General features: G+C 37.1%; 1 protein-coding gene across 1 annotated transcript in view; it reads right to left on the bottom strand.

Moving 5' to 3' along the window:
• Window positions 1–26,967, bottom strand: part of LOC120414518 (uncharacterized) — a 233,335-nt gene that overhangs the window by 157,651 nt on the left and 48,717 nt on the right. The gene's annotated exons all lie outside the window — the stretch shown is intronic.

A 26,967-nucleotide genomic window follows, 5' to 3' on the forward strand; every position in this document is an offset into this window, starting at 1 on the left:
CAGAGCAACTTTTTGTGAACATTTCTGTTTATTTTCACTTTTATTAAAAGTTATGCTATTCCTTTTACAAGCATTTAAAAAAAATATTTCAAAAATGCATTCTAATCAGTCGAGTGCATTGGGCCACGCCCATTTTTCTATTTTCAGCTTAGTTCTTTTTTTCTTCCAACGCTCTTTTGGGTCTGCTTAGTGCTGCCAAAATTGAGAAATTTTAAGCGAACACTCACGAAAAGTAGCATTTATAGCGAAAGTTTCCTGGCAACACCACAAGCGCTGCTGGTGGTGTTGGTGGCCACCCTTTGTTCTTTATTTGCCTTCGCTTCTCGCTCGGTTTTCTTCAGCCTTCGATTGGAATGGGTTGTCAAAATTGAAACGTCAAAAGACTTAGCGCGTTTGTTTTTTGATGGCGCTTGCTAGTTATTTACATGTTTCGGTATTATTTTCCAAGAGTGACTAACTAATGTGCAAAAGAACATGTTGCCGGTAGTTGGAAGCAATTTCATATCTTAAGCGCATTGATAACGTTAGCGCAAGTGGAAAGATATTGATGGCGACTTTCGTTAAGCAGTAAACCTCTGATCTTGCGTGTGGCTGTGTGTGCCACCAAAATGATGAGAAATGGTCTCGCAAAATAGAATTTATGATCAAAAATGCATTAAATTTGATCTTTTTGTCCAGTTAGTGGCATAAATTACATACTCAGACTCGAGGCGGTGCTGTTGCTGGTAAGTTTATAGCCTAAATAGTATTTTTGGAGCTTCAATCGAGCATCAAACTCTCCATATGACGAAGATAGGTGTTTGATTAGAAAGGGTCTATTCCCCTATTATGTGTATTTTTCACAAAGAAGACCTTACCGTCGGATTTTGTCATTTTTTTTTCTTGTAACAAAAACATTTAAAATAATATTTATTAATTTGAAAACTACTCAGCTTAGGTCAACACAAATCTCTCATCTTATACAAGTCTATTGACACTTTCCCAAAACCGTACCACACCACTCAAAACTTTCAAATTAATCAATCACGCGCGGTTCGATCCAATTCATAAATAAGTTATCGTCCCAGCACTCATTCACTCATTGTGTCGCGCACGTTCATACATTATTCAGCCCGCGCTCTATCACCTCAGGCCAAACAATATTAAAAAAGTCCGGGGTGTGTCTCGAAACGAAAATATAATAAAATTCGCGCCTCAACCAGCCTGTTCATAAACCAGAGCAAACGTTCAAGGCGCGTGCCACCACAAGTCGAAGGTGTGCTCGAGATATTAATCTGCGGGACTTTATGGGTTCGTGTATGAGGCTCTAGGAGGTAAAGTCGGTCTCGGCCCCGCCCAAGAAAAGTGACGTGACGCGCGCGGCCAGACTTCCCAGGGTCAACAACGCGCGATCGGCGTAGTTCCAAGCAGAACGAAATTAATTAGATTTCGGTGCGCAACGCGCAAATTGAATTTTCGCTACTTGGTTTTTACAATTTCGCACAGCAGCTCTGCGTTAAGCCCGCTTCCCGAAAGAATCAATTTTTGCTTGATTGAAAAACGCCACGACGCGTAGTCGTGTCGGGCCAAGAAGCATGATTTATGAGAGACTCCCAAGACTTGATTGATTCTTTTCACCTGATGGGAACGCACCGCGCGGTCAAACGTGTTAAAATCATTATTACCGCACCGAGAGAACAGCTTGGCCTTAAGACAGAGATTTGATGTCCAGAAGTCCAAACACACACCGTGCCGTTTTTTTCCCAGCAGTGTCGATCAATCACCCCGTCCAGAGATCATCTTCGTTGCGTTCTCAGCTAAACCAAAAAGAAGGAAAAAGGCTGGTTTGAGGTGTCGAAATGAATCCAAATTCATGCTGGGCTGGGAGCCAATAAATCACGAACCGGGAGAGCGATGGCCGCGGCCACCTTGCCGGTAGTCGACGTTCTATGGACGTGAGATCGCTTGGGAGATGATGTTTTTCGAGGATCAGATTACAATCGCGTTGTTGGCTGGGTTTGTTCTTTTTGTTGGCACAATTTTTTGGGGGTCTGACAGCGGGTAGCTTCTTTTTTTTTACTGCAGAAAGTTGAGCTGTGGCTGGTGATTTGTAAGGCCCCCCAAATTTTATGAATAATAGAGATCTCTGCGATTAACCAGCTATCGATTTCTTGAACACGTTAGATTTTTTTAAAGAACGTTTCTCGAACAACACACTTAGGTCGGCAGTTTTTACCGATTTTTCAACAGCTGAGAGGAAAGGTTAATTGGAAACCACCGGTTTTGGGTGAAATTTTCCAACTGCCGAAATCGACAAAAAACGTTTAACAACCAGGGCTCTGGAGTCAAATTGGAGCAAGAATCGGGTCATTTTCGAGTAAACAAAAAAAAATTGACTTGAGTCAATCATTGAAAATAAAAATTTAAAAAAAAACTTTAGGGTTGATGGAGTCGGAGTCAGTGGAGTCGGGATTTTTCGGAGAGCTTAAGTCGGATCGGAATTCATTTAAATGCTCACCAACCGCAAGCAAAAGGCCGTAAAACATTTTTGAATTCAATCAGAAACTCACTACGGCAAAATCAAATTCACCTCAACTGAATTGCACGCGTTTGACAGTTGCTTGAAAGTTTATGCTTGCGCTCTAACATATTGTGGATTTAGCTGATAACTGGATTTTCTAGCGTCTTCTTACGGTCGTTGGAAACGATCGTGGTTAGTCCTAGGGGTGCCCAATTGGTGTGAAAAAGTTCAATGAAATGAAACATTATGGCAGAAAATTTTGATCTTCAATCACTTCTCCAACAGAAGAAATAATTGTTCGAACATTCCTTCAAAAAATTTATTGAGTTGAAAAAGTAATATATTTCTTGAAAAAAGTTTAAATCCTAGACACATGATCACCCCTAATCCTGACTCGATGCTACCATCATGCGACCACGTGTTACGTTTGTTTGTCAACAAAGCTGCAGATGGTTGGTAAGACGAAGTGAGGGGGGAGAGGTTTTGACATTTGTAATCCCGCATCTGACCCGCCGCCTATTTTGACGGTTGGTCTCCAAAAAATATTTTCAAATTTCGTAAAATGTTTCTTTCAATTTTAACTTTTTTCAAAGATAATGTAAGTTTCATTACTGCGGGCGTTAATAATTAGAGTTCACGCGCGGTGATACGACCGCAAGATAATGGTCGCATGACAACCGCAGAACAAATTTTTGGCTGTTGTCAAAGGTTGCCTTGAGTTTTCAGCTGACTTTTTGGAAAATATTCAAAACAAATCAAGTAGACAGCCAAATCAAAACAGAATTTCAGTTCAACTTGCTGATTTTTACACAGCGGCAATCAGGCGGCAATAATCTCCTGTCAATCACAGCGATGGAGAAACGTGATTTTATCTCGCAACAAGCAATATTTAATAATTAAATCATAAGTGGGTAATTCTCCGCCAACTCACACAGCAGTTGCCCCGACCCCTCTTCGATTTGCGTGAAACTTTGTCCTAAGGGGTAACTTTTGTCCCTGATCACGAATCCGAGGTCCGTTTTTTGATATCTCGTGACGGAGGGGCGGTACGACCCCTTCCATTTTTGAACATGCAAAAAAAGAGGTGTTTTTCAATAATTTGCAGCCTGAAACGGAGATGAGATAGAAATTTGGTGTCAAAGGGACTTTTATGTAAAATTAGACGCCCGATTTGATGGCGTACTCAGAATTCCGAAAAAACGTATTTTTCATCGAAAAAAACACTAAAAAAGTTTTAAAAACTCTCCCATTTTCCGTTACTCGACTGTAAAAAATTTTGGAACATGTCATTTTATGGGAAATTTAATGTACTTTTCGAATCTACATTGTCCCAGAAGGGTCATTTTTTCATTTAGAACAAAATTTTTCATTTTAAAATTTCGTGTTTTTTCTAACTTTGCAGGGTTATTTTTTAGAGTGTAACAATGTTCTACAAAGTTGTAGAGCAGACAATTACAAAAATTTTGATATATAGACATAAGGGGTTTGCTTATAAACATCACGAGTTATCGCGATTTTACGAAAAAAAGTTTTGAAAAAGTTGGTCGTCATCGATCATGGCCGTTCATGGTCACCCGCGACAGACACGGACGACGAAACAAAGAGAAACGCAAAAAGTAACTTTTTCAAAACTTTTTTTCGTAAAATCGCGATAACTTGTGATGTTTATAAGCAAACCCCTTATGTCTATATATCAAAATTTTTGTAATTGTCTGCTCTACAACTTTGTAGAACATTGTTACACTCTAAAAAATAACCCTGCAAAGTTAGAAAAAACACGAAATTTTAAAATGAAAAATTTTGTTCTAAATGAAAAAATGACCCTTCTGGGACAATGTAGATTCGAAAAGTACATTAAATTTCCCATAAAATGACATGTTCTAAATTTTTTTACAGTCGAGTAACGGAAAATGGGAGAATTTTTAAAACTTTTTTAATGTTTTTTTCGATGAAAAATACGTTTTTTCGGAATTCTGAGTACGCCATCAAATCGGGCGTCTAATTTTACATAAAAGTCCCTTTGACACCAAATTTCTATCTCATCACCGTTTCAGGCTGCAAATTATTGAAAAACACCTCTTTTTTTGCATGTTCAAAAATGGAAGGGGTCGTACCGCCCCTCCGTCACGAGATATCAAAAAACGGACCTCGGATTCGTGATCAGGGACAAAAGTTACCCCTTAGGACAAAGTTTCACGCAAATCGAAGAGGGGTCGGGGCAACTTTTCCCGATTTCGTGTGAGTTGGTAGAGAATTACCCAAGTGTGATCCCAATTATTTTTTTTACAACTACTTCAAAATGTTTAGTATTTTGAAGGAATCTTAGAGATAGCTAGAAAGTATGTAGTACTATTTTTGAAGTAAGGAATAACCTCAAAATGTGTCACATATTGCTCGTCTATATATATAAAAAAATTCGGCGGTTTTGTTCGAACGCGAATCAGTTGAACACGGATCGTCGGATCGAGGCGCTTTTTGTTGCGTTGGGTTTGTATAAGCTCAAGAAAAGTTCTTACGATAGCTAATTGACACTTTGGCCACTCTGGAACCGATTCCGGAGCATCAGCAAATTGTATGGAGAAAGTTACGTAAAATCATATTTTGATCACAGGAGGCAAAACACGTCAACAAACGAAAAAAAGGCAGAACGAAGTTTGTCGGGTAAGGCTTGTTTTTTATAAAATTTTGGCAGCTGTCCATGACTCAATGATCGTAGAAACAGTCAGCGGGACAGTTGCGAGCTTTTGAATGTCAAAATCTCTACCCCCTCACTTCGTCTCTAGCTGCAGCTGTGATTCCAAAAATAATGTTGAAAACTGATTCTCAGATCGAGTTGGTATCTTCGACAAAGTAGCAATAACTGGACAAAATGTTACTCGAAAAAATAGTCGAAACCTCCTCTTCAATTTCCGTCAAAAATGTTCTTTAAGGGGTAAACAGGGACCAAGTTCACAAATCACGAGTATCACGAAACGTTTTTCAATGACGCCCGATTTCTTCGATCTTCACTGTCATTTCCCGTTATTAAACTGTCAAAAATCTAGAGACGTGTCATTTTATGCGAAATTTAATGCACCTTTTGAATAACTTTTTTTTTCATTAAGAATTTAATGTTCAGATGGTTCAGCTTAATCTCTCATCTCTCTAATTAATTTAAAAAAATAACTTCTCGGCCCTTCTTGACATAAAGCATCCTACTTGACAGCTTGTTCCAAGTGAACCATAGTTAATCCATCGTAAAATGTTGTCTTGCCATTTTTTTTGCATTATCGTGAAATGCAAATAAAAATTGACTAAAGAAAGGAAAGCAGAAATGGTTTTTGTTTCTGTTTTGTGCCGTTGTGCATAAAAAAAGTCCTAAAAGTAACTTTGCGGCATTACTTTTCAGAGTGTACCAATGTTATATCGGCGCTGTCGTGCTACCTTGTCACTCCCGCCATTTTGACGTTTCTTGAAAAATGCGTTTTAATGTTTGACCTTGAATAAACAAAAAGCAGAACACGCAATGTAAACAATAACAAACACGTTTTGTTTGGTTGACCATTCTGTGCATTGTCCCGAAGTTTGGTGGAATTTGTATTCTCGGTATTCACGCACACTATCACAAATGTAGTGATGTGTGTGCGTTCGCAACTAGTCTAGTAAGAGGGGGATAGACTGCTTGTTTACAAACGCAGATTCGCCCAGTTCACTGTTACTACGGAAATGGCTCTAGTTAGGAGCGTTTGTCCCACCCGTGTGGATCAATCGGACCGCGCACTGGACTCACAATCCAGAGGTCGCCGGTTCGAATCCCGCGGCGGGCGCTCTAAAAATTCTTTGTGTTAATATGGGTATTCGGCGCCGTCGCTCCGTGCCATACTTTCATACACCAGGGCGGCGAAGTCCTTGTAGATAAAAAGGAAGACAGTAGTGGTTGGTACTAGCAATGGTGGCCGACAGCTATAAAGTCAACTTCGTTTTTTAGGAGCGTTTGATGATTTTTTGATAATGTTGTTCAATGATTTACGTATGTTTTTCGTGGGCCTTGATTATCTGCCACGGGCTTAACATAAACACGCAATAATGTTAGGACCTTGAATAAAATTATTTCAATCACAGTACAAATTTCTAGGAACACCTCTCTGTCCCCAACTTCGTAAATTGTGTTCAAGAATACATCGCTCAACGCACAACACATCCAACAAAAACAAGCTTTTAGTCTAATCATCCGAACATGTCGTGTTCAGTGTCTTATCGTTCATCAAGATCAGCCAAACGTTTCTTCAAATCGCCTAGCGGGTGACATCCCACAAACCTCAACAATTTAAGGTCACCATTAGTAGGGTACCATCACGACACGGCCATCACTCTGGAGTTGGAGTTTAAAAAAAAATCCAGACCAGAAAGATGAAAAGTCGTGATGTGTCATTTCTACAGAAGCTACCTTAGCTCCACAGCATCCCAAAATAAATGGTCTTTGCGAGGGAGAGAGAGCACGAAAAAATAAACCAGCAAATCCCATTAACCATGAAAGTAAAATCAAGTTTCGTGATCTGCTCGATTCCTTCTCCGACGTGGTGGGTTTAAACGCTCCACAAAATCCTCTCAAATGACCAAGAAAACGGGGAGCTTCTTCTGCTTTAGAAAATTATGTGAGATGATTTTCCTCTTTTTTATGCTGACTGTCTGAAGTCTGGTTTGTGTAAAAAAAAACCCCAGAACAAACACATATGCTGTGGAAGAGCCTTTTGCGATCACGATTTTAAGTGCTGGTCACCGTTTCAGCTTAAGGTTGAACCCTTTAGAACTGGTTTGAAACGAAGTGCGAAAGGAGTTGGGGGGTTTTATCAGGAAAAGAAAAGGGTTTTGCCCACGGGTATTGTCCTGGTGGAGCGCACTATTCTTCGAAGCGAAGCTTCGGCAAACTGTGAACAGGTGGAACTTTGAGCAAAATCCGCTCAAGGAAGTCCTAATTCAAAGTTACCCCTTTGAACAACTCCAGAAGGAGTCCTAATGGGCCCTCGTATTGTACCTCAGAAACCTCAGAGCGACCTCAGACACAGTGCTGGTCGCACAAAGAGTACCTCCTCTTACGCGTCTTACGAGTCCAGCGCAGGCGTAATTGCATTGTTTGTTCTGCTAATGGATCATTTATCAAGATCTGCGGCTGACCCATCGCAGAGGGACGGAGAGCAAAGTGCGTTGTCATCATCGTCATCGCGCACTTGTGGTTTGGCTGCGGCCATCGATGATGTCCTTTTTTGCTGTGCTGATTGTTGAAGTGGAAAATGAGAAACTCACCTGAAATGGGAAAAATAGAGAAAAAGAAAAATGGAATCAGTTATTGCGAAGGGCGAGTTTGTGTTGCGACGGAGCGCGCAACCAGGAAAAAAATCGAATCACTTTTATCATCGGATTCATGTTCTGCGACCCCATTTTAGCCAAATTGGTGCAGTTTAAGGCATGTTACACTGAATAGAAAATCATTTTCTGTTGGCTACCATCTTGAGTTTCAAATTTCCTAATCACTTTAGAGCATTTTTAAGCTTAACGACCCTACATAGCTGAACAAAAAAAAAATCAAAACCAAAGTCAAAGTCAAAAAGTAATTCTGGAAATTGCGAGATATTGTTTATTAAAAAAAACAGAAAACTTAACAAAATTTTAATTTTCTAACATTGAAAATCGGACCCTTAGTTCTCGAGATATCAGTGATCAACAAGGGACAATTGGGCAACAGTGAAAAAAACTAATTTTTCCTGTTTTTTTTATCTTTGAATGGTTAAAGTAAAGGCCGTAGCAAAACAGTTCAAAAAAACTAAGTATTAACATTTTTCAGCTTTTTTAAAAAAGGGCAAGCATGGGCACTACTTAAAAATTTGAAAAACTGCGACTTCTATTTAAAAAAGTTGCCTTAAAATTGCTATAAATTATAAACGGCGCAATTAATCAAAATTTCATTCAATTACAACTCAGTGGGTCTCGTGGCGCAGGGGTAGCGGCTTCGGCTGCCGATCCCGATGATGCTATGAGACGCGGGTTCGATTCCCGCCTTATCCACTGAGCTTCTATCGGATGGTGAAGTAAAACGTCGGTCCCGGTTTCTCCTGTCTCGTCAGAGGCGCTGGAGCAGAAATCCCACGTTAGAGGAAGGCCATGCCCCGGGGGGCGTAGTGCCAATAGTTTCGTTTTTTTCGTTTCGTTTTCGAACTCATTACATTACATTTCAAATTTCTTTTATACCTGTTTTAGATTTTTTTAAATCAATACTTCGAATTAAAAATAAACAAAAAAATGGTTGCCTATCATTCCGGATTTTTTTGAACAGACAGCATTATATGTCTTAAAAAACTCATCAAAAATAAAAATATGGAAAAATGAAAATACTTGAAAATCAATTTTTAGTGACAAAAAGTTCCAGCAAAAAAAAACCGTTTCCATTTTCAAGTTAAAGCCAACTATAAGTTCAAATAATCAAAAAAAAAATCGAAAAAAAACTGATTCATTTTTTATAAGGCTGAGCAAATTTCCAATTAAATCGTCAAAGAAACATTGAAGCTTGATTATTTCGTTCCTCAAATATTTCATTCAATCCAAATATATATTCAAATTCATTCAATTATATTCAAATAAACGTAACACAATTTTCAATTGCCGATATCTAAAAACTAATTTTCAATATCTAAAACTGAAACATTCGTGAATTTTCTAATATTTTTGAAAAAAGAAAATTTAAAAATCAGGTTTTGGACCGAATATTGAATATTATTTTTATCAGAAAACAAAAATAAAACCTTATTACATCATATTATTCTTGAATAAAATAAAAACAAACATTCTAAATTCGAATAAATAAAAAGCATATTTCAATATTTTGTCTTAAAAAAAAACATCAGCTCCCAAACTTTTGATTCAGATCGACTTCACAACCGTGGATTTTGCATTCTTTCAGACATAAGAAATTTTTTATTAAGCACAAAAAAAGGTTTTTTTCTGTGTTACAGTAATTTTTTGGTAACAGGGCTAAGTTTTAGTTGAATGTTGCTCGCCTGGCTGGTCGAAAAATGACGAGGGGATCACCAATAAAAAATGCTTTCAAATATATGTTTTGACAATAAAATTAACTCAAAAATATTTCAAGGGATTCATTTTCTTTAAATGTCATAAAACTTGAAAAAAAAACGCAAAAAAGCAAATTTAATTATTGAAAATGATTTTTGCATCTACCTGCCCTTCGTCCATTTCGCATTGTTATTGTTTTTTGACGTTTGATTATGGGCTGCAGCCCCATAATCGAGCAGTCCAGTTACCGAACAAACACTGTATTTTTATAATGAATACATCTATAAAATTTTATTTAGAGAAATCTTTTAAATTTATTTTATATAATATTTTGCTACACTAAAAAAACTTTCAAAGCTGTTTTCTGCTGCTAATTATATTTTTAAACACAATTTTTACAGTTGATTCTTCCCCAATTACACTCATAACTATTCTAATGCATTTTGTAGACACAAAGAATGTTGGATAGACTAAATGTCCATTCGGTGAAACGACAAAGTAAAATGACCTTTGGCGAAATTTCCATTCTGCGAAACGTTTTCGGTAATATTAATATTATTTTTTCAGGAAGAAGTTCAAAATATCATTTTAAGCTATTTTAATCAATTTCAAACTCGGCCTATTTTCTCAATCATAACATTTTTGAAACTAAATAATGTACAAATATTGTTAAATCGCAAATCATTTAAAAAAATTACAATTTATACCACAAAATCCACTTAGATTTTGTTTACCGAATTCGGTATTTTAAAAATCGGTAAAGTTACGATGAACAATAATGAACTTCATTACCGAACTTCGGTAAGTTTTTACCGAATTCGGTAATTTTCAGTTTACCGAACTGTTCGGCAGTTGAAAATTCGGTAAATTTTACCAAATTCGGTAAAAAATCTAATTGTGTAGATTTTAGTTGGCTCTATCTTTTTTTTTAAATTATATATGTACCTTAAAAATAGTCAACTACAGTTCAAACACGATTATCCGGAGTCCTCGGAAAAATAGTTTCGGATATTTAAATCAGCTATTTTTTTTTTCGCTGTCCCAAAAAATGCTCCAAAGTGGAATTTGATACCCAAAATGGACGCCTATACATTTCTTTGGTAATGTAACAGGCAATAAACCACCAAAATTTGACTAATCGGATAGTCAAAAATGAATTTTTAATTAAAAATCCTCTTTTGATAAGTTTTGTTCCTTTAATCAGGCAATTACAAAATTTCTTGTTTTGTGACTCGATTTTCAAATTTTATTCCCTTTTTTATAACTGAAGCAAAAAGTATCACAAATTGCTCAAGCCGCTTTACCGAATTCGGTAAAGTTTACCGAATTTTCAACTGCTGAACAGTTCGGTAAACTGAAAATTACCAAATTCGGTAAAAACTTACCGAATTCCGGCAATAAAGTTTATTATTGTTCATCGTACAACCGAATTCGGTAAAATTTTGTTCATTTTGGCATATGGTTTACCGATCTAAACTATACTGATATTTCAATTACCGAAATCGATTATTACTGTTATAATTATATTGTTGTATCAATCGGTGGTCCAAATATTCTTAAAAACTTAAAAATACAAATATGAAAAACTTTGGATTGGGATAAAAAAAATAACGCTGTACAATGTATTTCCGTTAGCTTCGAATAGCTTCCATAAGTTTGACAATGAAGTGGTTGAAATAAAATTTCTAAAAACCTTATTTTTTAAATAAATAAATCGGAGACCAAATTTCATAGTCAGCATTGATCAATGTTTTTTTTTGTGTCCCAAAATTAAAAACTTCAAAAAAGACGTCTAAACTTTTTTTTTTAAATATATAAAAATATTGTGTAAATTTTCTTACGAGGGCAAATTTAGTATTATACCTTACCAATATTTACAATTTTGCCAAATACTCAAAATTGATTCCTGCCAAAATTTTATGTCGACACTTTGAATTGATTTAGTTAAGTAAACTTTACCTAACCTACAAGTTTAATAAGTCATTATATTCCAGCAAAACAATATTATTCCAGTAACAAGAAACGCTGCTGTTCTCCAATCACCATGTAACAAAGTTGTCCAAGTCACGTACATGTTCTTCAAGCGCTGCAGAAGAAAAAAACAACAACCTTACACGTAATTACAAGCCGTCTTCGCAGCAACCGATTTGGTAACAAGTGTTCCCCAGCTTTTCCCAGAGTTCTATAGTTGTGGAAAACCAACTTAAACAACAAAACAAAACCTATTTACCATATAACATGCCCCGTTTTCAGCGCAACTAAGGAAGAGGGGGTCTTTCTTCTGTTTTACTTATTGACAACTAATTTACATCTCTCTCTCTCTCTTGGGGAGAAGGTTGATGGTGCGCACACTCATCGTTATCCGGAGAAGTCGCGCAAATTACCTTCCCCCTGTGGGGTGGAAGTAGGTCTCGTCTACCGTAGATTTGCGCGAGCAAACAAAAAAGACAGACTCAAGTGCCACCGATAATTACCATCTTCCTGTTGATATCTGGGGCCCCATCGCCAGTACCACCAACAACTAGCTTAGATTGATACGACCTTCTAACGGTGCGCGATCGCGTCTGCTATTATCACTTCAACGGAAGTGGTTACGAAGTGTGCGAATTGCAGACCAGAACGTTGAGCAAATGACCGCGCGCGTGACGCGCGACGACGAAAGATCAAGATCATCGGACCTGCAGCTTGGAAGTGAAGAAGGGCTTGCCATAATCACTTCCAGCTAATTTATGCCGATTGTCAGCACTCTGATTACCGGACAACGCAGGGTGATCACTTCCGTTGAAACCGGAGGGGATCGGAGGCAAATAGATGCAAATTGTTCGGCCCAGATCACCTGGTCTTCCTGGCTAAACCAGGTCGCGTTGATCTGACCAACCGACTTCTTGAATGAAACTTTCATTTTTAAGTCGCGCCCAGATCACTCGATCTACGGAGACCTGCGACGTTCTAACCACCCACGGTCAATCTTAACGTAATTAAAGCTCCCAAAGTGCCACGTAATTACAAACTTCCACACCGGCTTTCGGTAATCCTCCGTTCGGTCCCACCACGAAAACGACCCTTTAGTTCCAGTTTCTTTAGCTCTTCCGTTCCGGAACGATCTTCACACAGCATCCTGCGTCCACGAGCACTTTGCATTCAACCCTGTACACCGAGAGCAGAGAAGAGACGAGAACAAAACGGTCACTTCCGTCCTTCCTTCCGGAGGTTGGCTGGCGGGCCTGTTCTTGAAGATCCGTTCCCAGAACAAGTGAGTTGCATGAATCACACCCGATTTAGCCAACTTGAATCTTTATGAATGAAATTCCTTGCAACGGTATGTCGGATCGTGCCCGGCTTCCATTATCACCGATTTGATTATACAGCTGGGTGTAGCAAACGAGTTGTTATCTTGCAAGAGTTATACGCGCGCTACAGCATTAATTATAATCAGCACCACCGTCGACACACACACTCGCCATGAGGCAAGAACTTATGAATGAAAACATTCCACGACATCGATCAAGTCACGGCATCGAAGCAGGGGGGACCATAGAGCAGTTAGCACGATGCAACACTGCACGTTGCGCAACATTTTGGTTGCAATTTTGCTTTTAAAAAGTTGAATAGTGAATCCTCTGATTCGATTCCTTAGGTAAACAGGGTGACCACTCAAATTGCATTTTCAAATTCCCGACTTTTTCCAGACTTTTCCAGAATGCTCAAATAATAGGCATTTCTTATCTAAAGAATAATTTCAAACAAAAAACTTTCAATCAGAAAATCAATATTAACCACCGGAAAAAATATCAATGAATTTAAAAAAATCCAAATATAGGCATTTTTTGTAAATACAGAAACTAAACAACAAATAAAAAAAAACTTCAAAAATAGAATTTCATTATTATGATTCAGAGTAGAAACACAATCAATTATTCTTTGAAAAAATAATCGAAAGTTCAACAATACTTATAATTTCCACGTTATTTTTTAAATTGGCAAACGTATAGTTTTTGATACATCGTTTCAACTGGAAATGACAAAAAGTTAAAGATAACTGAACTTAAAATATCGTTCCTATTTTTCTAAAACTTCATCATCATTTTAAATCAAAGAATGATTAAAACATAATTGCTGTTATTATTCATTCAAAGGATTTAGAAAAATGTCAAGTAATTCATAAAAGAAAATGTTTTTGCCAAGTTCCCTTTTTAATTTTGAAACTTTTGACATTGAATTTTTTAATCATTGTTAATTTATCTAGTGGTCAGTATTTAACTGACTTTTTTCAATGAAAATTCAGTTTGATATGATTTTATGTTTTCCCACTTATTTTAAGCAAAATGTTTGTTGCAAAAAATAAAAAAGCATAAAAATTGAAATTACGAGCCATCCCAAGTAACATTTTGGGCTTTATCAAAGCTGTCACAACCGCTATAAAACCTATCAGCCAAAACCAACATTAAAACCCCTTAGTCGTAACAAACTCCCCAGAACCTTGATAAACCCCACTTAAAACCCAAAAGGACCTCCGCAAAAGGTTGTTACGGCCTATTTATAAAACCTACATAGGATTTCAAGGCTTTACAACTGAATCCTAACAACATCCTCAAAGCCTTGATAAAACCTTTGTTAAAACCTAGTCAGGAGTTATGGAAAAATGACATTTCATACGTCTTCAAACGTCTTAAACCAAATGGGTTTTATTTTGGCAAAAACAAGTCTTCGTCTTGCCAAATGAAATTATGGAGATGGTTGTCAAAAATGGCGATGATAAATAAAAGATATTAGAGGTAATCCAAATAATTTGAAAGCTTATTTCTCGCAATTGATGGCTCAAATTCAGCTGCGGTTGAAATTTTATTGATAAATGTAGGGGAGATAGAGCCAAAAAATTCAACTCGCTTCATCAAAAATCAATATTTTGTAATCATAGTGTTTAATGTTAAAAAATATTTTATTGTAATTCTTTGAAAAAAATGCTCAAAATATTTTCAAACATCTATCGCTATTTAAATTATACCAGAAATTCAGCATAAATGTGTGTTTTCATCAAATTTAAATCAAATTTTTCAGTTTTCTATTTTTTCAATCAAGATGGCGGTCAATCATATTCAATCAGAGCACGCGTTTAGCGCCATATTTATGCACTGCTATTTGGCCGCGATAAATGCTCTTTAAGGAGCTTATGGTTTTAAGTGAGCTTTTTACATGCCTAATGGCACTTGACAGCTACAACATCCTTGGTTTTAACGAAGCATGCGATAAAACCTTTTGGCATGGCATTGCCATCTGGTTTTCAAGCCTCTATTAAAACTTTCATAAAACCTTATTGAAAGCCAGTCGGCTTTTATTTCCACCCGGTTTTATGTCCGAGGCATAAAACCCTGTTAGAACCTATTAATTAGCTCTTGCTTGTTGGTTGCGGTGAATGCCCAAATAAAACTATTAGGCAATCAAGATGCTACAATAAACCCTTAATAAAACTTGGTGGTGGCTAGTTGGTTTAAAAATGTTACTTGGGATGGTTTCAATTTTTTAATGAAAAAAGTGATTTAAAATGCATAATATGCAAATGTATGCAGGACAGGTGTATTGTCCAGTTGTTTTGCCATCATTAGTTTACAAAACATCTAAGTATTGACGAAAATTTCATTTTTTGCGAAAAATATTTTTTTGCGGTGCTGTACATTGGAATTTTATTAAAAAAAATCAAAACATTTTTAAACAAGCCCAAACATGCTTAATATGATTATCAATGCAAGGAAATGCATTTTAGATTGTTTTCAGTTGATTAGATTTCTATTTTCATGGAAATTTTGAATATTTTTGGAAAAATATGTTTTTTGCCCTTTGATTTTTCAGACCAATTTTGAAGGGGGGCGTCATAAGCTTTTAAAAATATTTGCAACGGCCTTAATGAATTTAGTAAAACAATTAAAAATATTAAAAAAAATCCTTGCCAAACTCAAGTTGGAATCTGTTTTCAAATATTCAATTATGTGACAAAATGAAATAGAATCATAATTCTAAGCTGGCAATTTGGCTCTATTTTTATATTAGTTTTTCATTAACTTTACCTCTTGTTTGATGAACAAAAATTTAAAGCGATAATTTGATTCATAAAAATATTATGAAAATCTGTGTCAATGACTCCAATATTCATAAAGATTTTGAATGTCTTAAACAGCTTTTCCATACTCAAATATATTGAAATAGTGAAAAGAACCTTAAATTTAAAGTTAGTTACTAAAGCAGAAATGAGTGAATTCAATTTGAAAATTGTACAAAATATTACAAAATTATTCAAGAGTTAAAAAATAATTTTCAAACAAGTATGCTCAGAATTCCCGACTTTTTGACAAAAAATCATAAATTCCCGACTTTTTCCCGATTTTTTGTGAATTTTGGTGAATTCCCGATTTTTTCCCGACATTCCCGTTTTCCCGACTTGAGTGGCCACCCTGGGTAAAATTAAGTAACTGTGAACATTTTGAGCGAATTCGGTTTAGGTTTGAGGGTCACTATAAATCGTTAAAGTTGGTAAAAATTAATCTTTTCATACAAAAAGTCTTCTTTAAATCAATAATTACTCGTCAAGGTTAACTCGGAACGTTTTGCGGTCTTGGACAAAGATTTTTGTCATAAAGTTTTACTTACGAATCTCACACTTGACAATGATCCGGCAAATTTGACGCCACCTTTTGGTGGAATTTTGGAATTTTTACGTTTTCCCATACTTTTGTGCTAATTTTCCCATGCAAACTTCAAGGACCACTTAAGCAACCCTTTAACCTTAACTGATTTGGCTCAAAATTGGCATAGTTTCATATGTTTACCTAAAAAAAATCAAGCCATGGGGTATCTCTAATGATTTTCCAAAAATTTCAATTTTTCTTGGCACTCTACTAACCAGTTTGGTGATTTGCCACTTTTTGTAATATTTTCAACCTTATTTTTCAATGACTAATCAGACATACGATTTGCGTTATTTTCAACCACAGGAAGCCAGTTTACTTGACAGGATAGTTTTTTCCATTTCAAAATGTGTAGGCTAACAAAAAAAATCTGTATGAATTTGGTGTCTTAAGGAATTATGTACACTTGTACACGGCTAGAAATCTTGTAAGAGAATCCTTAAAAGACGAATTTAAATGAATTATTTTAGCATTCAACGTCTTTTTTAAAAATTGGAAACGATATTGTAGATTTCGGAAACATTTGTTTCAGGAACGGGATTTTTTTTCACGATTTTGCAAACCTTTTCTACGGAATTAAAAAAACAGCAATTTTGGAAACAACTAAGTGTTTATAAACTTTACTGATTCGCTTAGAGAATTTCTATAAGTGTAGGTATTGTCCATTTCTTTCAAAGGTACACGCCGCGCGGCATTTCAGAATGTGCCGTAGACATTGTTGCCAGCGATTTTCTGCACTTTTGGTGCAATTAAAAACATACCTGCCAACAATGCCAGGCGATTCGAAGAAGAAGATCAACAAAAACAAAACGTGCAGTATGGGATTTGACAGCGCGCATTTGCAGTGCGGCGCGTCGTTCCGAGGCTGGTTTGCCGCGTGTCTTTCTCGGGAATATGCGCAAAATCCCTTCATCTAATGAGAACAATTAGATACAAATTTTGAAAAAAAACCGATTAGGGTGGTCCTAACCGAGTTAGAGAGGTTCCAAAAATTGTGTTTTTAAACGGAAAATTTTATTTTTTATTTTCAGAATATTCTAAATTTTTGTCATTTCAACCGATTTAGCTCTTTTAGACGCAAATGGAAAAATAGTTTCAGGACTTAAAAAATAAAATGGAAACATTTCTAGTTATTAGTCTAAGTATTAGTTTTTAAGTTAATGCAATTTTATTGAAAAAAAAATGGCTTCAAAAAGCTCTATCTCCGAGATCATGTTTGTTCACATTTTAGAGTATATTACGTGAAATTTTTCGATGAATCCGATAAAAATATTTTCAGACATGAGTTCTTTGAGTCTGACAATTCTTCGTGAAGAAAACGCATTGGTAGAGTATTATTTCCAAAAAGCTTAGTGAAAATTTTGTTGTTTTTTTTTAAACGCTGATAATATTTTGTTGTGGTTTGGAAGCTTTGACCATTTTTTTTTTTGAAAATGTGATTTTTTAAGAATTGTCAATATCACTACATTACATTTTTTACTGAAAAAAAATATTCCACGAAAAAAAAACGTATTTTTGAAACTTACTTTTTAATAAAATGAAATAAAGGTATCAAACGACGCTAAATGTTGTAAAGATTTTCAAAAGATGAGAGTTTTTTTGCGGAAAATTCAAATTCGGGCATTGACAAAACGGTATTTTGTGAAAATTAAAGTATCTAACACTTAAAACTCATGTGTATGCAAATCTATACAAAATGTGGCGCCATTTGATACCAAATTGCAATTTATTAAAAATAGTCTGTAAACAAATATTTTGTGAAAATGAACTTCAAGGTTCTGATGTAGAGAAAATCTACACAACATTTTGCATTGTTGTATACCCATTTCGTATAATTTTTTAACATACTATAAATAGTATCAATTTTGCTAGCGTTGAACTCTTTTCATTACTTTTTTGTTGAATTCAAGCCTACCATTTGAAATAGTCTAGTTCGATGAATTGCCCAATTATTTCCAACTTTCAAGGTTTTTTTCATTTGTAATTTGTGAAAAGTTTAAATTTGTGAAAACTATGTATTTAATGCCATTTTTCTTTGAGAACCTTTTACTTGCGACGATATTACTCTACATAAATTTTGTTTCAAATATACTGTACTGTCTGGTTGTCAAACAATTTTTTGCCAAAATCACAAAAGAGCCAAAATTATAGCAGTTGAATGCTTTACCAAACAAGATTAACTGGCAGGCAAACTGAAAAAAAATGATAAAGAAAATTGTTGATGTAGTGTAATACCTCCTTAACAGAGTCAAATTGGTCTTTTTCCGTTTGCTCAAATTTGTTAGCAAGTTCAGCTTTTAAACTATTTTTTCCTACAGCTATGACAAACTTTATTAGAAAATTTAAATCATAATTAGTCAGTCGTAGAAAAATCGCATTTTTCTAGGTGCTAAATTCCATTTTTGATTTTTCAGCGAAACTCAAAAAGCATCAAAAAATTAAAAAAAAAATAAAAATTTAAAAAACAAGCCACTGTCTCAACATATGAATGTAAAAAGTGTTTTAAAATACATTTTAAACAAGTTCAGTTGTTTTGCAATCATTAGTTTCCAAAAATGTAAGACGAAAACAACAATTTTAGCGGAAAAATCTTTTTGCGATACTAATCATCGAAAATATTCAAAAATTCAAATGATTTTTGAAACAAAACAAAAATTGCTAAAAATGATTCTGAATGCAGGGGAAAGCATTTAAAAAGGTTTCAGCTGATTGCACTTAAATTTTCTTTGAAATTTTGATGTTTTTTGAAAAAAATATTTTTTTGCCCCCTGATTTTTCGAGTTAACTTTGAATGGGGGTGACGACAAGAACATTAATTAAAATTTGTACCAGCCTTAGCAATAGATTAAAAGGTTAGCAAAAATTGTCAGGTAAGTAGTCCCAGTAAGTCATTGTCTAACTTATTTGACACATTTTCGAATTTTTCATCATTTTGTTGTTGTGGTGTTGTGTCTTAAAACCCACTCTATGGCTGCTGACTTTAAGGAGTCATGACGCGCCGCGGTGGTGATCTAAACCCAAGAAACCCAACACAGCCGGGCTCAATTACAGTCCCAACTCGCTGTAGAAGGGGTAAAAAATGCGGTCCCCAAGTAATGAAACCTGCCTGATGTGTTTGTTGGCGTTAAGGGGGGCAAGGAGGCAGCAAAAAACGGAAATTATTGATTATGCAATTTGCAGGCTCCTATCCCACGGCACAGAATTATTATGTTAATTGCTAGGCTTGCGACAGGGTCGATTTGCATTGGGCGGCTGTCGTGCGCGCTGCGGGTTCTTATGATTAAGTCAAAGTGTTTATTTAAAACCATTTATGGCATTTACGGTAATGCTCTTGCCATGCAAATAGGTTGGAGACAAGGACATTTTGTATGGAGTGGTCGCTTGATCAGCAGTTCTGAAAAAGTTGGGAACTTCTTCAAGTTTTCCCACAAACAGTAATCAAATAACCTTTACATGATCACCTAATTTAAAATCACCGGCTAGAACATCGAATTAAGTTCCATTTTCAAAACGTGTAATCTCCCGGCAAGAACGTCCACTTCAACCGGAAACAAAAGACCCCTCTTTCAAGCGACGAACCCAACTCTTCCAGCAGTAATCACAGAGTGCCATGCTTTTGTTTCTCCCTGATCCCAAACCCGGCACGTCTGCCGGACACGAGGCAGGAAGCCTCTTCCCATCTCACCCTAATGAAATAAAGATTTTCCCTGAAAAAGAAGGAAAATTGGATTAACTACATAAATATAATCGCCAGCGAAGAAGTCGAGCGACGAACCCGACCCAAAGGGGTCACCGGACCCATAGGTAAAAAGGCACGCTATCACGCGCAGCGCCATCTTTGTTTCCGCCGCGAGTGACGTGTAGCTGTCAGCGTGTCGCCTGCTGGCACCTGCTGAAGAACCCTCTCGGGTGCTGATTACCGCTGTGTGCCACACTTGGGAAAATCACCTCAACCGTAGACAATTTATTCCGGTCGGTGATGTGGTCATTTGGTAAAGTCGTTCGTCAAGATTTGCTTGTACGGACCGGACCGGACGACCACTTGTTGTACAGGGAAAGCGGACGGAAGCTCTTCGATCTGCGGCGATGAAAGGCCCTCCTAGAATCTCATTAACGAGTAGCGATCTTAATCCAATCGAAGTTGGCGGCCAAGCTGTCAAAAGCGTTGGTTCGTGCTTTTTGCCACCAGGTGTCACTGCGTCAGTGGCGTGTACCCCATGGGAAATTGGTAATTAAAGATCCATTTGTTTCGTTGGGAGTCCGGCTCAATTTCGGATGGTCAATAGCCGTACAATCTTAAGGCTTAAGGTGCAAGGGTGAGCTTTATCTGTAGAACCCGTTAAGTCGTTAGAACTCCGTGACGAAGATCAAGATGGGAAGGGGGGAAGGGTTATTAATAGCAACAATAATAATTTTGGAGAGTGTCGTGAGAACCACGAACCTTAAGGGAAAAGGGGGAAACAGCCGCCATTAAGGGGGTTCGCGCCGTGAATATAATGTAATCTGTCAAAATCAACGGACGACCCGGCGAACATGTTTTGGTAATTAGCGGTAGATTGTGTTTTTTTAGGTTTTCTGTGTTGAGCATTGTAGAACAATCGAGCGAGATGGAAAAAAGAAGAAGTTGTTGCACGTAGCTTGGATGATCTGCCTTTCATCGAGTTTCAAACTTTGAAGAAGTCATGTGTTAAAGTCACGTCCGGAAAACGAGCCACGGCTTAACGAGCTGCGTACCGCTGAGGGTTGAAAAGCGATATTTTTTTCGTAGACAAGCCGTAAGATTCGAAGATAGTAAATCAAATTGGACGTAAATGCCATTAAAGCACGCGTAATCAAACTGTTTGACGGAGCGCGACGCTTATCGCATCTTTTGACAGGTTGCGTTAGATTGCGATTGATAAGATTTTGGTGAAATTAAACGCGTCGTCAAAATATTTGACAGCGCGAGAAAGTAAAATTCAATTTCATAACATTTGGCATAACTTTTGACTCCGTTATGAAAAGACAATTTCGAGCGGATTCGCTAACTCTAATTTCACTCCTTTGATTGTATTCATCTAGTAACCCGATGATAATATTTACTTTTTTGACAGTAGTGATGGTGTGGCTTTCCACTTCTTCAAAAAATGTAAATATTATGATCAGATTACTAGACGAATTTAAAATAAAAGCACTCAAATGTCATAACTAGGGGAAATATACCCTTTCTCAGCCTATTTCTATTATCGGCCTATCAGCACTTTGATCATGAATTACAGCTTTTATAAAGTGTTTTTGACTGTTCCAACGTAATAAATAGCTCAAATGAAAGTGAGCAAGCAACTCTCCATTGTTGATACATATAAAAATGATGATTTAATAGCGGAAAACGGCAAAAGTTATGAGAATTGGTCGAACGGCTTAGAGTGATTAAAATGGGTATATTTCCCCTAGTTGTCAGACTGATGTTTACATTTCAACCCCGTCTATTTCCGAATTTCAATCAGATCTGGGTGATCATCACTCAGTTTTTGTTGCATTCTGAGTGAAATTCACTCAAATCTGACAGATGTCCCATTTACTCATTCCTATGTAGGTTCGATTTAGACGAAAACTGAGTGATTTTGATCGTGCGTGGAGTTTGACAACTGATTTATGAGGTTTGAGTGATTTTTATTAAAGTTCAAAATACCGAATCCAACGTGAACCTGTCAGATTTTATAACCTCCAAGTTTTTAAATTGTCTCACATGTTGACAGATGCACGTAGAGATTTACGTCACTTTTTCGTCTTCCTCAGCAAACGTCAAACCAAACAAATTTGTTGCTGGAACTCTTCCGGAAAAGATCCAACCACAAGTTGATTTAGTTTGACGTTTGCCTAGGGAGTTAGGTGGCCAAACTTCAGCTTTGGGAGAATTTCACTTTAATGTGGATGAATTTATACCAATTTTCGTTAATTTTTGAGTGAAACACATCAAAATGTGACGTTTGGCTTCAAAAGAAGAAGGATGAACTTGAACGCTCATTTTGAATCTATAAGTTTTATTTACTATCTATCGTACACAGGGTTACCAGGTCTGAAGAGAAAAAAATCTGGCAAAAACACTGGGAAAAATCTGGCAAGCCACTTTTCTCAAAGTAATAAGCAATTTTGTGTTCAAAAACAGTGTATTTACACTTACTCATTTAAGAGTAGGTTCGGTTCTTGAGAAAAAAACTGAGTGATTTTGAATGAGAGTGTAATCAGAATGGAACAATTGTCACATAAGGATTATTTTCACTGAAATCTGGGTAAATTTTACTTATTTCTGAGAAAGTCTGGTTTGACGTAGACTCATTATGAAAACAAAAAAATCATGAAAAATATCCTTTCACTAAATTTGCTTAAATCCGAAATCTTTTCGTTTCGAAGAAATCATTCCCCCCCCCCCCCCCCTCGAAAACTGCTACCACCTGTTATTATCGAACCACTGATTAAACACACAACAAAAAAAAACCAATCCCGATTTAGCCGCTCGTTCCAAGAAGCGATTAGTCCGACCCGCTAATTCAACCTTGAGCGTCGCTTTCGGAAGTTTTTGTTTTCTTCAACCTTCCCCGATTTCAATCCCTAATTTCCTGCAGCTGCCGGTTCGTCAGGATGAACGTCGGGGTTGACCTTAAGCCACAGACAAATTGATATGATTTTTGATGAATCGAATTCTGTTGAAAACTAACGCAATCTGTCAAATTTTGTCAAATGATGGTGGCGCCACCATTGTCAGATACGGCGCATTATGTAGCTACTCGTTTTTTTAGCAATAAGATAAAAACAAATTTCTTGTTCGTTTATCTATACTTGAAAGATTTTTAGTAGAACACACTAGAGTAGCATTTAATCAGTTGAAATAAATTGTTGCTGATTGAAAATAAAATTGCGTGGAGAAGCCATATTCGAGATTTTTACACCACGAAGGTTCTCGCACGGTCACACGACTCAATTTATAAAAAAGATGAACGCTACGGTCGGTATCTTCAGATCTTCTGCGATTGCAAAGCATAAGTCGCAGACAAATAGACGTCAGCTTACGCAAGAGTGTATTGCAATCATATCGAGACCGAATTTGACAGCAGTTTGTTGTCATTCCTACACACTGACAAAAAAATAGTCATATTTAAAAAAAACTTTTGAGAGCTTTGAATTTGCTCGAATTTGACGTAAACTTACGCAAGAGTGTATTTCAATCATATCGGGACCGAATTTGACAGCAGTTTGTTGTCATTCCTACACACTGACAAGAAAATAATCATTTTAAAAAAACTTTTGAGATCTTTGAATGTGTTCCAAATTCCAGAAACCGGGAACCAGCAAGCTCTTTTTTTTCTTTAAATCCATCTTCCCTGTTGTCAGGTTCCACGCCGGTTAATTAACGCCAAGCTGAGCCGCGCGCCATGAGCCGGTACAGTTCCCCCACCTGGATGTGTGCAAGCCGTCCGACAAGCCGCCGACATCAATTGCAGTTGCGGCGGCGAAGAGCGCTCACTTAATTAAGCCGGGCTTTTTGTACCCTTTTATGTGTGCTGTTGTTAACTTGTTGCTGCTGTTGTGCCTGTTAGCGGTTTCAAGGTTGAAGAAATTCCATTCAGGAGATGTGCGGTTTTGCACAGACAAATGGACTTGAAGGTTGACATTTTTTTTTGACAATTTGGTTTGCCCACTAGCGACATCTGTTGCACTACTTCGTAACTAGATGAGTCGAACACAAAATTTAATGAAACGAGAATTAGAGTGTAGAGATGTCGAAGCTTTCTTGGTGGCGCCATCATTGTCAGTTGCGGCTAGTGTTGGAACTAACATTTTATTATTCGGAAGAGCTGAAAAATTGCTCTACCAGTTTGATAGTAGTAATCATAATTAGAATGTACAAAAATATTGCAAATTGCAACATTTTCGATTCGGACAAATTGCTTCAAACTGAAGTTGCATTATGAATATTGATTGCCTCACATGGTTCAAATGCTGTACTGTACCCTCGAAAAGCACCATATTCACCTCAATTTGACAAGTCAGCTGCCCCCAATTTACCGATTAATGAGTTCTCATAAAGATAAACAACAACCATAAAGGTGCGTTTTTCCCTCCAAAAAACCTGCTCTCGCCATCAAAACAGCAAATTAGCTGCGGATTCATTGACACCCCGAAAACGTGCGCCCAAAATGTGGTTGAAACACACACAGTAATTGGAAAAATGGCAACCCGGCAGCCCGCCCGGCGCAGAAAATGATAACCTGTGCAAGCCCGGACGCACCTGCCCCGTTCAGGTGGAAGAGGACCATTTTCGACAGGGCACACGTGCCCGGTTTTTTTTTTTGGGAAATTTGTTTTGAACGAAATTAGCATTTTTAAGGACTTTAAACACGAAAATGACTAAATATCGATGAGCGTGCAAGTTGGAAGCCTGTCAAAATGAGAAATGAAAACATCAACTTAAAGTTGCTCGATGTAGAAAAATGGAAACAAATGTAAAACAGAATTGTAAACAAACAGTATGTTTGTTTAAACTTTGTTGTGGTCCTTTTACATTGTTAAGCTTGAAATTAAGATTTGTCGCTTACAAATCCTGAGTACTTTTTTCAAAACAACAGAAAAGTAAGCGAGAAATGATAAATGCAGTTTTCTTCATAACGTAACCTACTCAAAAATAAGTAGGTGGGAGATTTGTAAGATTAGGTAATTTTCACATTGTTTTCGTTGAATTCTGAAAGAATTTACTCAAAATTGACATCTGCCCCACTTACTCATTCATGAGTAGGTTCTGATTGGTCACAACTAAGTAATTTGGGTTGTGCGTGTAGATTTACAAAAGTGACAGCTGTTTGTTTACCAAACAAAAACCTTGCACGCTGACGTAATAAGACCTAATTTTGGGTTAAAACCCTAAAACTAACTCATTTGAAAGAAACTAACATCTGTTTCATTATTAAAAGTCTCAAAGTTAAGAGTGGAGACCCCTCCCGAAGCCCATCCTTATTAGACTGATAAATTAACGATGTAATCGCATAATCTGCCACCGGCACGGTACGTTAAGGCTGCAGGTGCATACGTATCTCAAGCTGCACGGAGGTTGTAGAACCTTAATTCGAGCAAGAATGAATAATTATTTACTGCTGCTGAGGCAGCAGCAGCTTTTAAGCATCGGATGATTTATTCGAAAAATTTTATACGAGCTTAATTTTCGCCCGCTGCGCTTTCGGCTTACGTTCTCAAGAGTCTTTCGTGCTCGAAAAAGGCTAATTTCGCTTTCAAGATTGCTGGAGATTAATTCCTGACGTGGCAGAAGATCGCCAACTCGGAACAAAACGCGGAAAATTAAGTGATGCAGTAAATGAATAAAACAACATGTGAAAATGAAGAGTTTATGGCCTGATGGCGAAATAAAAGGCTCGGGTTTTCTGCAAAAAAAAAACTAGACTGCTTCTTTTCTTCGTCTTGCAAGAAAACATGGGAAAATGGTGAACCCTAATGCGTTGTCGTCGTCGTTTTCAAGAACAAAAGGTGTGTCTAATTGTGTAATGGTCCGGTAGGAACATAAATTTACCCACCCCGTGGATGGAAGTCGCTAGGATCTAATCAGTTTTGACTAGAAGAGTAACGATGCAAATTGGACAGCGAACAATCGATCCTCTAATTGGGGGTTCTCACGCGCTTCGGGGTCCTGATTTGAAGCTTCCAATTAAAAATGATTGGATCAAGAGGGATTGACGACTTGTTTTTGTTATGATTAAAATTCTTGCTTTGGAACTACTCAACTTAGAGTAGAAATCTACTTTGGAACGAGTAAGTGTGACAAATGTCAGATTTCAATCAGAATTGAATGAAAATTGAGTAAAATTTACCCAAAACTCACATTTGGTTTAGTTATTACTTTGTGTGCAAGAAAGCACCATAGACTAACATTCTAGACTAACCAACCGACAAAACAGCTGTCAAATTGACGTCCACCATAACGCCGTTTACATCTTCAACTGCCAACGCTGATTACTTTTTCCAATCATGTCTGCATTATTTGCTTTCCATACGGAAAACAATTGCTTCGGTCGTGGCGTTTAACAACTTGTTGTTCATTACGTTCTATCCCTGTACCTTTATTGTTGTTGTTGTTGTTGTTGTTCCTACCGTTACCGCTGGTCATGTTTACGTTTGGTATTTTCTTGTTATTCCCCTCGGACACACACGTCCTATCCCAGTCTTGTTGGAATTGTTATGCCTGTTCTAACTCGGGGCCAGATGTTCTGTTTGTACAAATTCCTGTTTTTTTTCTGATTACTCCAACTGGATCGTGTCCAACGCGGCGCATGGTTCTAGAAGTGCGTGAGTAAACATAAACATTGATTACGCTGTGAACTAGGGTGGTTCTGTTTGAAAATGTCAACAAAAATTCAACGTCCCACCTTTTTACAACAACCTGAAATCTGACAGCAACGTCCCTTTCCAGCACAAAATCTCCACAATCTTGACCCTTTCTAACAATTTCGTGACCGGTCCAATTCGCCGTAGCGCCACCACCATCTGTTCCGAACCACTTTTGTGATGTGCTTCTGCTACTGCTCCGGCAATTAGCTGTCACTCAATTATGGTTCGAAAGGGCCGTGCCGGCAAGACAAAAGGCACTTCAGCATGTTTACCTTAAACGTGGTCACGTTTGGGCCATATGTTGGCTCGATAAACAAAGCATGCTGCGATTCTCGAGCGCAAATCGTTTTCATTGGAAACGATTACGTT

The sequence above is a fragment of the Culex pipiens genome, chromosome 1 (assembly GCF_016801865.2).
Source record: "Culex pipiens pallens isolate TS chromosome 1, TS_CPP_V2, whole genome shotgun sequence".
NCBI classification, from domain to species: Eukaryota; Metazoa; Arthropoda; class Insecta; order Diptera; family Culicidae; genus Culex; species Culex pipiens.